Source organism: Chlorocebus sabaeus, chromosome 12, assembly GCF_047675955.1.
Source record: "Chlorocebus sabaeus isolate Y175 chromosome 12, mChlSab1.0.hap1, whole genome shotgun sequence".
Lineage (NCBI taxonomy): Eukaryota > Metazoa > Chordata > Mammalia > Primates > Cercopithecidae > Chlorocebus > Chlorocebus sabaeus.
In genome coordinates this window covers 69,444,051-69,456,234 of record NC_132915.1, presented here as the reverse complement: position 1 = coordinate 69,456,234, position 12,184 = coordinate 69,444,051, and the positions used below count along the sequence as shown (strand labels likewise).

The 12,184-nt window shown below is 38.8% G+C and overlaps 1 long non-coding RNA gene across 1 annotated transcript in view; it reads left to right on the top strand.

Annotated features, from left to right (window-relative positions):
- LOC119618568 (uncharacterized) overlaps positions 1 to 10,036 on the top strand; it is a 294,660-nt gene extending 284,624 nt beyond the window's left edge. The window contains exon 4 of the long non-coding RNA XR_012094844.1: positions 9,111 to 10,036. This is a non-coding gene — a long non-coding RNA (uncharacterized lncRNA). The remainder of the gene's footprint in view (positions 1 to 9,110) is intronic.
- The last annotated feature ends 2,148 nt before the right edge of the window (positions 10,037 to 12,184 follow it).

Sequence of the window (12,184 nt, the reverse complement as noted above, 5' to 3'; positions counted from 1 at the left end):
AGCCTCCCCAGGGAAAGCCATGCTGAGACCTAGTGTCACATCTACCTTATCTGCATTGTACGCTTCTTTTCTTCTGTAAACTCCCTTTCTGTTGTCCTGATAGACATCAAGGTGGAGTTTAAATGGTCTATAATCCCCAAGTTCCCAATGGTGCCTCTGGAAAAGATTGGGCCTACATCAGCAATTTTCCAAGTTTTGGCAATGGTGCCTTCTGCAGCCCCGGCCTCTGTTGTCCAGTTCACACTTCCCATTCATCCAAACTCCAGACAAGGGGTCCTGCTGTTTTCTGGTCATATCCAGTTCTCAGAGATCTATATTTTTGAGAGAGGCTTTAGTATGTTGATCAATTTCTTTTAAACTGTGTATTGGGATTTATTGTGTGCAAAACATTGAACTAGACAATGCCAGAAACCTCCTTAAGATGAAAGAGACATATAGTTTTTGTTTTCAAATGAAATTACGACCTAGTGAGGCAAGTTGACATATACACAAATGAGACAAGGGAGGCTGGGTAGGGGTGACCATGAAGAAGAGGAGGGTGAAAAGCTAAGCATGAGTTAAATCTGAAACTTTGCAACTACAAGATTTAAATTTTATGTTGAAGACAGGGTACTTTGAAACCCTTTCTCTGCAGAATGGCTAATGGTAGAGCCCAAGAAGACTCTGGGGACAAGTGGAAGTCCCATTTCAGTGCCATCTCTGAGGCCTATTATGTATAGAGTGACTGTACTGTTTGGCTAGAAGAGTGGCTGAGAGGTTGGGTTTAAGGGGCCATTTTGTTAAAGTGAAAACAGCAAACAAACACATTTTAAAAAGTAGTTCAGGTGCTATCCTTAATGGTAAATAAAGGAGATGAAGATAGCACACTGCTTAAGTAATTATGTTTTTGGTATAAATCTAGAATTCAAGTAAGGCTTCTGCTAATTAGTTTTTTTTTTTTGTTTGTTTTTGTTTTTTGTACTTTGGTTGTTTTCAGACTGAGGATCTCATTAATACAGCCTCTCGTGGAAGACACATTTGATGTACTGTTCCTTGTGTGTAGAATATACATGAATTCATTGTGCGTGGAGTTTGCATTTTCCCATTTGATTCTCATACCAGCCCTGTAAACAGGTCTTAGCTCAAAAAATTATGAGACTTGCCCCAGTTTCTCTCTAACCAAAGGGTAATTTTTTTGTGGTCAAGGTCCATCTTTGTGTCTCCAAGGTTCAGAAGGGAAATGAACTGAAGAATTTATGACAGAGCTGCAGAAAAACTTCAAAAGCTTTCCTCAGTTCTGTGCTTTTTAAAAAGAATGTAATAGCAATCAATTTCTTTTAGATAAAGCAAGTCAGCTGGGACTACATCCAAAGGAATATATTAGATTGGTGCAAAAGTAATTGCGGTTTTTGCCACAATTACATTAAAAGTAATGGCAAAAACAGCAATTATTTTTGCACCAACCTAATATCTGATGCTAGAGACATTACTAGAACCCTAAGGTGCTAAGGGGAGGTTTCAGCATGATATTTCAGAAATTAAGACATTGCTGGATTCATGCAAAAGAATAAAGACTCAAGTCCACAAATCAAGGGCTAGCAAAGGATGAGACCAGAAATAGGTCAATAGATTCATTGTGTATGACACCACTGATGTATGCTCTTCCTTTGAAGCGTTTCAGCCTCAATTACTTTTATTCTTAGGTTTCTGTGGCCCATTTCATTGTCCTGACCCTAAGGACAGGGATTTGGGCAGCGTAAGCTTTTTTCAAGTGGTTAAGATATCTTGGAGTCATTTCAGGAGAGACACATCTTTATCAATGTCCATGTCTTTAGTTGAGCCATGTGGGTCCTTTGGTGGGACTTGAGGTTCAATAATCGGAAAAATATCCATGGTGATCAAGGTAAACTGTATTCTAAGGGTGGTAGGGTAGATTAGGGTAGAAGTGTTCTTTTGGGAAGAGTTTTCTTTCTCCAGGGAGGAGGCCAATTAACTAGGTTTAAGGATTCTAATTTAATGCTTAGAGGACACTGTTTCTTAGAGCCACGGAATGAGGCAAAGCACAGAATCAGTGCAGGAAGCCTGCGCAAGCTTAATTGTAAGGTGTTGACAATGTTGGATATTATTATGGCCTGAGACCCAGAAAAGAATAAGTTCTGAGTTGGCTCAATCTCTTCTTTTTATGTATTACAAAGAAAAAGTAAGAGAACCACAAATTCACATTTTATTCTTAGCTGGGATTGAGACACAGTACTGTGCAGAGAAATTGAACAGATTTGACTGGAGCACTTTCCTCAAACTATGGTAGAACTCAAGAGCTTCAGCTGAGGGATAATTCAACATGTTTGTTAGCATAAGAACAAACGTAAGAAGAGGAAAAGTGACTCAACTACATAACAAGCTGACCTAAACTGGCCCTAGATAGTAGCCTCAGGACCATTACTGCTACTTAAAAGAAGTCCAACTTGTCAGTTTTTGTTTTATGTTCCATGCTTTTTGTGTCCTGAATAAAAATCTTCAAGGTCTCAAAGATCTTCTCCTATGTTTTCTTCTAGAAGTTTATGGTTTTAGTTTTTATGTTTTGTCCTATGATTTACTTCAAGTTAATTTTTATGGATGACCTGAGTTAAGGGCTGAAGTTCATTTTTTGTGCATACAGATATCCAGTCATTCCTGCCCAATTGGTTGAAGACTGTCTTTTTCTTATTGAATGATCCTGGCCCCTTTGTTGAAAATTGGTTGACCACACATGTGTGAGCTCTACATCCCATTGATCCATTTGTCTGTCGTACACCAGTTCTGCATTGTCTTGATTGCTAAAGTTGTGTGTGTGTGTTTGAGATGGAGTCTTGCTCTGTCACCCAGGCTGGAGTGCAATGGCGCTATCTCAGCTTGCTGCAACCTCTGTCTCCCGGGTTCAAGTGATTCTCCTGCCTCGGCCTCCTGAGTAGTTAGGATTACAGGCACCCACAAATTTTTTTATTTTTAGCAGAGATGGGGTTTCGCCATATTGGTCAATGAATCTTGAAGTCAGGTAAGGTAAGTTCTCCAACTTTGTGCTTCTTTTTCAAAATTGTTTTGTTGAGTATTCTGTGTCATTTACAATTCCACATACATTTTAGAGTAAGTGTGTCAACTTCTACACAAAAAAAGGTTACTGGGGTTTTATAGGTATAACACTGAATCTGAAATCATTTTGGAGAGAATTAATATCTTAATGCTGAGACTTGCAGTTCATAAACATACGTGTATCTGTTAATTTATTCAGGTGTTCGGAACTTATCATAGCAACATTTTATAGTTTTCAGTGTATCAATCTTACATATATGTGTCAAATATATTCTTGTGTTTATTTTTAAATGTTATTAAAATCCATATTATTTCTTTGACTTTATTTCTAATTTTTCCTTTTTTTTTTTTTTTGAGTTGGAGTCTTGCACTGTTGCCCAGGCTGGAGTACAGTGGCTCTATCTCAGCTCACTACAAGCTCCGCCTCCCAGGCTCACGCCATTCTCCTGCCTCAGCCTCTCGAGTAGCTGGGACTACAGGTGCCTGCCACCGCACCCAGCTAAATTTTTTGTATTTTTAGTAGAGATGGGGTTTCACCATGTAAGCCAGGATGGTCTGAATCTCCTGACCTCATGATCTGCCCGCCTCAGCCTCCCAAAGTGTTGGGATTACAGGCGTGAGCTACTGCACCTAGCCTTTGTAACTTTTCATTGCTAGTATATAAAATTATAATTGATATTAAATATTGACCTTGTAACCTGTGACCTTGCTAAATTCACTGTTTCTAGAAACTTTGTTATAGATTTCTTAGGTTTTTCTACATACATAATTGTGTTTTATTTCACATGACTTTGTAATGCAATAAAACTAACTGCCTGAAAAAAATGACCCACTTATTATCTTGAGAACTGACCAATACAATTACTATTTTTGAGAAAAAAATATTCATCTTTGAGAGAGTCAATGGAAGATATCCTTCATAGATGGGGGTATGTTGGTTGCGCAGTTAACCAGTAATCAGTAGTCACTGAAGGTCTTAACAGATTTCCATGATTCAGAAGAATACAAAAGAGACTGAAGAATGCTTCTTGGTATTCCTGCTTAAAATAGAGGTAGATAGGGTATGGGTAGGAGAATAAAGGCCAAAGAGAAAATCAAGGTGTAAAGGACTTAAAGGAACTGTGGATTTGGCCAGTCATCTTATCAGGAGGAGGACTGACTTCTTGAAGCAAATGTATATGGGCTGTGGCAGAGTCTGCTGAGCTATTCCACTCTTAATGAATCATTTGTGTGGGCAAATATTGTCATCAAGCACTCTTCTGAGCTGATCAGGACACTGTAGAACTTGTGGGCATCAGTGTGGCTTTCTTCCCTGCTTCTTCAGGTCATTATTTGGAAAAATAGCTTGAAAGAAATAGGTTTATCTGGGAACTGAATGACAATCTAAGAAACATGACTGAGAATGGAATTTGGATTTGGAGATCAGGGTGTTAGATCTCCAAAATGAAGAGCTCTTAGCTTAAGGTAAATGTGTCATGGCGTTTTAGAAAGAAAAGACCTCCAGATGTATTTCCCATCCTTTTCCACCTTGCTGTTTGCACTAGGAGACTGGGAAGCTAGGAGACTTTGGTCTCTTGCCTCCTGTTGGGTTTAGCCAACGGGAGGTACTGGAAAGTAATCAGAGGGTGGGAAGTAAGATCAGGGTATTCATTTTCCCAGCTCCTTCTCTGCTGGGCTGCAATTTGGCCATGGCTGTTCCTGACAGCTGGCCTTCTCCTATGACTCTCTTTCTCCAGATTCCAGTAACCACTCACCCTTCTTGCCTCGTAATGCCCTAGGATGGTAAAAGTCTTTTGCTATTTTTAACCATGAGTTGCTTTACCATTCCTTGTGAGTTTCTTATATCTCTGCTCACACCTTAAGATAGTCTCTCCATTAATTTGTCTTCAGTCACCTCTTTTGAGGATGTCATATGGATTCTGTTAGATCAGCCCATCCACTTTAATAGCTTTGGAAATTTGACTAAGTTATTTAATCTCCTGAGTTTTAGTTTTTCCTCTGTAATGTGGAGATGAAAATATCCCTTGCAAAGATAAGAGACAACATACGTAGAAAGCACATAGTTGCTACACAGTAAGTGGTATCTGTTGTCATCATTATTAGTAACTATTATCATGTAAGGACTGGAAGATCATGGTGCTCTCAAGGACTATTTGGATTAAATTGTAGAACTGGTTGTTACCTATCCAAAAGCATAAGACTGAGGAGGAAAAGTTCAGGAAATAAAAGGTGAGAATGTAGCAAGAGGTTGGAAAGATTTACTAGTACATGAGAAATAGAATATTTTGATATTTTAATATGAGAAGGGAGATATAGCTTTAGGAGTCTCAGACACTTGATGGGAGGATCCTTATACCTAAATATGGCAATGGAGGTGTTCACCTTGTTAGAAAGGAGCAGGTTTTCAGAAGCGATAGAGTAGTGCCACATATCACAAGACACATATTTGAATGGAAATGCATTTAACTGTGAGTTAAATCTTGAGAAAGACAAAATTATAAAAGAAAAGAAGTTATTATTGACATACATGAGAGTATCCTGGAGATCCTCTGGCCAGATGGAAGAAATCGACTCTTGACTCAGATTTTGGGTCTGGAAAGGAAGCAAGGTATATAGTTCCTTGAATCTTGACTGTCTTCAGATTGCTTTTATATCATCCCTTGATATCCACTGCTGTTCTTGCTGGGTGGTCCTTCCTTCTCCCATGTTTCAGTTTCTTAGAGGAGCCCACAGTCATTTAGTGGGAAAGTTCTTTTAGTTGATCCTCTACTTTTTTCTCTCTAGGGCACGCATGTCTGCCTGAATGGGGAGAGGGGTTGGGGAGACAGAATGGGTTCAAATAAAATCTCCCCATCTGTCTTGGAACCTTTTCCTCCAGAGAACCTTTTTCCCCAGAACCAACTCCCTGTGGTACTGAGCCTGACTCATCATGCAAAACCCCTCTTCTTTTAGAGGAAATTATCTCCAAAAGATCTGCAAATCCTTTTGCAATTTACTTTTGATTGGGTGCCCCTGCCTTGCCAGTTACTCTAACATGTGACATACATCTGAGATTTTTCCCCCCCAAGAAGGTGCCTCAACTCCCATATAATTCAAAAGGGTAAAGCTAGAAACTAGAAGGTGTCAGATTCCACCCAACTTCACTTGCCCTACAGATTTTTCTCTCAGCGGGTAGGTAAAGTACCCTCTCCTGTACATATTTATGATCAGAGAGGAGAAAAACTTTGTGAGACAGAGCTTGTGTTAGTCAGAGGAAAAGAAAAGTAATTAGAGAAAAGATACAGCTAGTTCGAAATTCTAAAGTGGTAGATGTCTCAGAAGGGTTGGGAAGGTCCCGGGGTTGGACATTTCGTTTATGAAATTGCCTACAATCCTGATATAGAAGCAACAGAGGCAATATCTAAATAGAATCCTATGGCTTCACAGGGAGCTCTATGTGAGCTCAGATCTTCAAAGAACATGGCCATAAATCAAGTAATGAATTAATAAAGGATGATAAATACGTGTGCAAGTGACATTAGAAAAGCAAAAGCTCAGGACAAACTGTGACTCGTGGACAATGCTCAGGACATCATCAGAAGACACACGTTTTTTTGTTTGGAGCAAACTGAAGCATAAAAAATGCAAAAGTAAATGCCTTGGGTAAATGCTTTCAAAGCCATTCCAAAACTCTTGGCCTTCCATTCACTCTGCCAAGGAGAAAAACCTTATGAATGAAAAGGGTAGAACAATCAAGAGCATAGGAAAGATCATTGAAGATCAACTGGTGAAGAGACTGTGAGTGAGCACCAAGTTTCATGCCTCCTGGGCCAGGAGCTGCCAAGATCTTAAAAATGAGATTCTCTGCCACTTTTGGTTATCTTGGAAGAGGTGTGAAATTGAACGTGTGTCAGAAGACTGGACTCAGCTAAGCGCAGTCATGATTTTCTAAAAGGGAAGAAGGTGGATTGTGTAGAGAGATAGTAAATTTCAATGTTTATAGAGACCAGATAACAACTTAAAAAGAGTCAGGTAAAGCTAGTGGAGGCCCTATGAGCTTGAAAGGTTAAGCTCTCTTTAAAAAAAGGCAGCTGTCACTGAGCTCCAGCTGGTTGTAGAAATGTCCAGAATTGCTACAACTTCAACTATTTAACGTTAAATTGTATTACTTTCAAATGTGGATCATTATTTAAATTAAGAAATATATATCGTGCAGGCTGAATTAAACAGATCTGTAGAGAGATAGGGCCAACAACCTACCAGTTTGTGCCTTCTGCCTGTGGATTTGCCATCTTGTAGCTAAGAAGCTAGCACAGTCTACTGAAAGATCACCTGGTAAGCATTTTAAAGAAACTGATCCTTAGGAACTGCATGAGTTCACTAAGGACCAACATGCCACATACTCACCTCCTCTCCTTTGATTAGCAGAGGGCTGTAGTAGACTTGAGTGGACTGACTCCAGCAAGGTTCCCACAGGGATGGCCATGTTCTCCATGGGGACTAGATAGAGAAGCTCAAATGAAATGTCAATCGTTCTAGGAAGAGTCTTAACTGACTGAAAAACTGTTCCAGGTTAATGTATTAATGACCAATAGGGAGGTCTCTATTCTTGTCTTAGGCCAATTAAAGTTTTGGAGCCCAGAAATGAACTCAAGAATCGGCTTATGGCTTGTTGTCTACAGGGTGTAATGAGAATAATAATCCCTTTCATTTTTCTGTATTTTGATTGATGTAGCCAGGATTTGGCACACTATAGCCCATGAGCCAAATCTGCCTGCATGAGCACAGCCACACCCGTTCTTTTACACATGATCTCTGGCTACTTTCAATAGACAATGGCAGAAATGAGTATTGTGACAGAGATTGTATGGCCTGTAAATTTAAAAGTATTTACAGTTTGGACCTTTACAGAAAAAGTTTACTGACTTTCTCATGTAGCTAAACATCGTGTTAGTCATCTTAAAGGCCTTGTGAAACTATTAATTAATATTGGACTTGTCAACATTGGTCAGTAAAAGCTACAGTCTATATTACATTACTTGCTGTCAGGACACAGCTACTTGAACCCCAGATTGAAACAATTTATTTAGGAAATCAAGGAGCAGGGTGTTACATTTATTCTTGAGAACATTTACCTTGTTGTTTCATAATTCTTTTGTCCAGTGTGCTGATAATGTCTTTCAGCTTCATATCCAATGCATTCTGCTTTTGAAGTGAGCAAACATGGGCCCTCGCGTTGGGGTAGAATTCAGAGACTTGGGCCCAGAGGAAGCTCAGCATGATCAAAAGTAGATGTAACCTGAGGGCAAATTCAACATGGGGCCTCAAGAGGAGAGTTAAAACTCTAGATCAAAGAAGTCGTGGCCATGATGATGGCACAGTCCAAAGTAAGAGGGAGTGACTGAATATAGAAGCAGATTGGGAGTGAGGTCAACATGAGAGCAAGGCAAGAGGGTCCTGAGTTTTGTCTGTGAAGGGGACAAAAGTGTCTGAAACTCTTTCTTTCTGGATATCTCCTACTGGAGTATGGGATGGACTAGCTAGAGATAAAGGGTTAGGCTTGGAGGACAAGACAAACTGTAGTTATACAAATACATAATTTGAGGTTTCACTTAGGATCTCTCCTAGGTAGTATTTGATGAGACTAGGATGTCATCAATTTCACTTTAAAAATTGTGGTAAAAAGAACATAATATAAAATTTCCCATCTTAACCATTTTTAAGTGTACAGTTCAATAGCTACATTATGTAGCATAAGGTATATTCACATTGTTGTGCAATAGAGCTCCAGAACTTTATGTCACAAAACAGAAACTCTGCATGCATTAGCCCCTCAAGTCCCCTCAGTTTTTTTAAAAAAATGATCAGACCAAAAGAAAGAAAGAAAGAAAGAAAGAAAAATGATCAGAGTAGCTAAACAGAAATACCAGCAGATATTAAGAAAAATGTACTTCAAAAGCAAAATAATAAGGAAAAGTAGATGCAATTTGGTATATTTTTCATTGCTTACTAATTAGTATCCTCTTTTCCATTTGTCTTCAAAGAGAAAAAGATTAATTCCTTCTTTCATTTGCTTACTTTAGCATTGAAAACTTCAGGAGCTGGGACCCAGATTTTTGGCTCTTGGTGGAAGTATCCAAGTTAGTGTCCTTCACAGTTGTGACCGGCATGTGGAAGAAACCTGGAAAGAGGACATGTCTCTTCTCTGAGGACATGCCCCAAAGACTTACTTCTAAAGAACCAATTCCTACTGTTGCCTGCCTTCCTTCCTGCTACTAAAGAAATTCCCTGGGTTTTTAGAATTTCTTCTCCCTAAATTCTCTTTTTTTTTCTTATTTCTTTCATACAGCTTGACCAAAAACCAAAGAGGAAATTATTACCACAGGCATTTTATATTTTCTGGAATGATAATTTTCTTTGCCCTGATGAGAAAGGGCTTTCCAGTATCTAAAAATTATCTGTGATTCTTAAACTTATTTTTCTAAACAATTCTCTCTATATAAAACTCTCCTGTAAATTTTAGTGATTGATTTTGGATATAGATTGCTAAATAAAGTGTCAAGAGTAATTAATCTGTACACAGCCCAACTTTTTTGATGGAAATGTATTTATGATTTCCAGAGATAAATAATGTAAAAAATATTTCAAAGGTTAGAGCAAAAATGAATGTCCTCCTGCAGTTGGACTCTAAGAGATAATCCCTTAGCTCTTAAAAAAAGAAAGCAGCAAGCATTTAAACAGAATTCAACTAGGGCTTTCGTGTATCAATTCAACAGAATGTGTCTTTAATGTATCAATCATCTGTTACACTATGTGGCCTTAATGCTGAAGTTGTAGGTTAAGGGCCAAGATTCCAGGACTTGCTTGACTGCGGTCTCTACCACTTACCTAATGGCATACCCTTGAGCAAGTTACTTTATTTGTGTACGCCTCAGTTTCCTCATCTTCAATGTAGAGATAAAAATAACCTTCAAGGTAGAGATAATTGTTCATAGACTTGTGAAATGATATGACATAGAACATCTGAAGCACTAGCACAGTGCCTGGGATATAGCAGATGCTCAATAATAGTTACATCACAATTATAACTACATTAATTTAAAAAAATTTTAAATTGTGGTACAAAAACATAACACAGAATGTACTATCTTAACTAATTTTAGTTGTACAGTTCAGTGCTATTAAAAAATTCTCATTATACGAAAATTAATTCAAGATGGATTAGAGACTTAAATGTTAGACCTAATACCATAAAAATCCTAGAGGAAAACCTAGGTAGTACCATTCAGGACATAGGCATGGGCAAAGACTTCATGTCTAAAACACCAAAAGCAACGGCAGCAAAAGCCAAAATTGACAAATGGGATCTCATTAAACTAAAGAGCTTCTGCACAGCAAAAGAAACTACCATCAGAGTGAGCAGGCAACCTACAGAATGGGAGAAAATTTTTGCAATCTACTCATCTGACAAAGGGCTAATATCCAGAACCTACAAAGAACTCAAACAAATTTACAAGAAAAAAACAAACAACCCCATCCAAAAGTGGGCAAAGGATATGAACAGACATTTCTCAAAAGAAGACATTCATACAGCCAACAGACACATGAAAAAATGCTCATCATCACTGGCCATCAGAGAAATGCAAATCAAAACCACAATGAGATACCATCTCACACCAGTTAGAATGGCGATCATTCAAAAGTCAGGAAACAACAGGTGCTGGAGAGGATGTGGAGAAATAGGAACACTTTTACACTGTTGGTGGGAGTGTAAACTAGTTCAACCATTATGGAAAACAGTATGGCGATTCCTCAAGGATCTAGAACTAGATGTACCATATGACCCAGCCATCCCATTACTGGGTATATACCCAAAGGATTATAAATTATGCTGCTATAAGGACACATGCACACGTATGTTTATTGCAGCACTATTCACAATAGCAAAGACTTGGAATCAACCCAAATGTCCATCAGTGACAGATTGGATTAAGAAAATGTGGCACATATACACCATGGAATACTATGCAGCCATAAAAAAGGATGAGTTTGTGTCCTTTGTAGGGACATGGATGCAGCTGGAAACCATCATTCTTAGCAAACTATCACAAGAACAGAAAACCAAACACCGCATGTTCTCACTCGTAGGTGGGAACTGAACAATGAGATCACTTGGACTCGGGAAGGGGAACATCACACACCGGGGCCTATCATGGGGAGGGGGGAGGGGGGAGGGGGGAGGGATTGCATTGGGAGTTATACCTGATGTAAATGACGAGTTGATGGGTGCAGCACACCAACATGGCACAAGTATACATATGTAGCAAACCTGCACGTTGTGCACATGTACCCTACAACTTGAAGTTTAATAATAATAAATAAATTAAAAAAAAAAAAAAAAAAAATTCTCATTGTTGTGCAACTGTCTTAGTCCTGTTGTGCTGCCATAACAAAATACTTTAGACTGTAATTTACAAATAATAGAAATTTATTTCTCACAGTTCTGGAGGCTGGGAAGTCCAAACTGAGGCACCAGTCAATTCAGTATCTGGTGAAGGCTTGCTCTGGGCTTCACAGATGATGCCTCTTGCTGTGCCCTCACATGGTGGAAGTGGGAAAGGCTATGTCCTCACATGGTGGAAGAGACAGAATGGGTGAACAGCTCCCTCACATCTTTCTTAAGGTCACTAATCCCATTTACAGGGGCTCTGTCCTGGTCACTTAATCACCTCCTAAGGAGCCCATTTCTTAATATTATCACATTGATGATTAAATTTCAACATATGAATTTTGGCGGGACACATTCATACCATAGCAGCAACTGTAAACACCATCCGTCACTGTATTAATTATTAATGTGGCTTCAATCTACTATCCTGAAAAAATAACACAAATTTACCTCTATCCTATGTGAGGCTTTGTCAGAATAGATTCCTCCTAGTTTCTCAAAATTTTTTGAAATCTGATCATATCTGTTTGTGGCTAGATTTTGAAAAACCCTTCATGTGAAGTGTTCAAGGCATCAGACTGATTCCAGTGTTATCGAATGTTCAAAACTGTAGAGGTGAGTGCTAAACAGACCTGTGCAGCTACTCTAGGGTAAAATTAATTCTCAAATGCCCTCACTGACACTTTGCAGTGTCTTCTCCAGCAGACG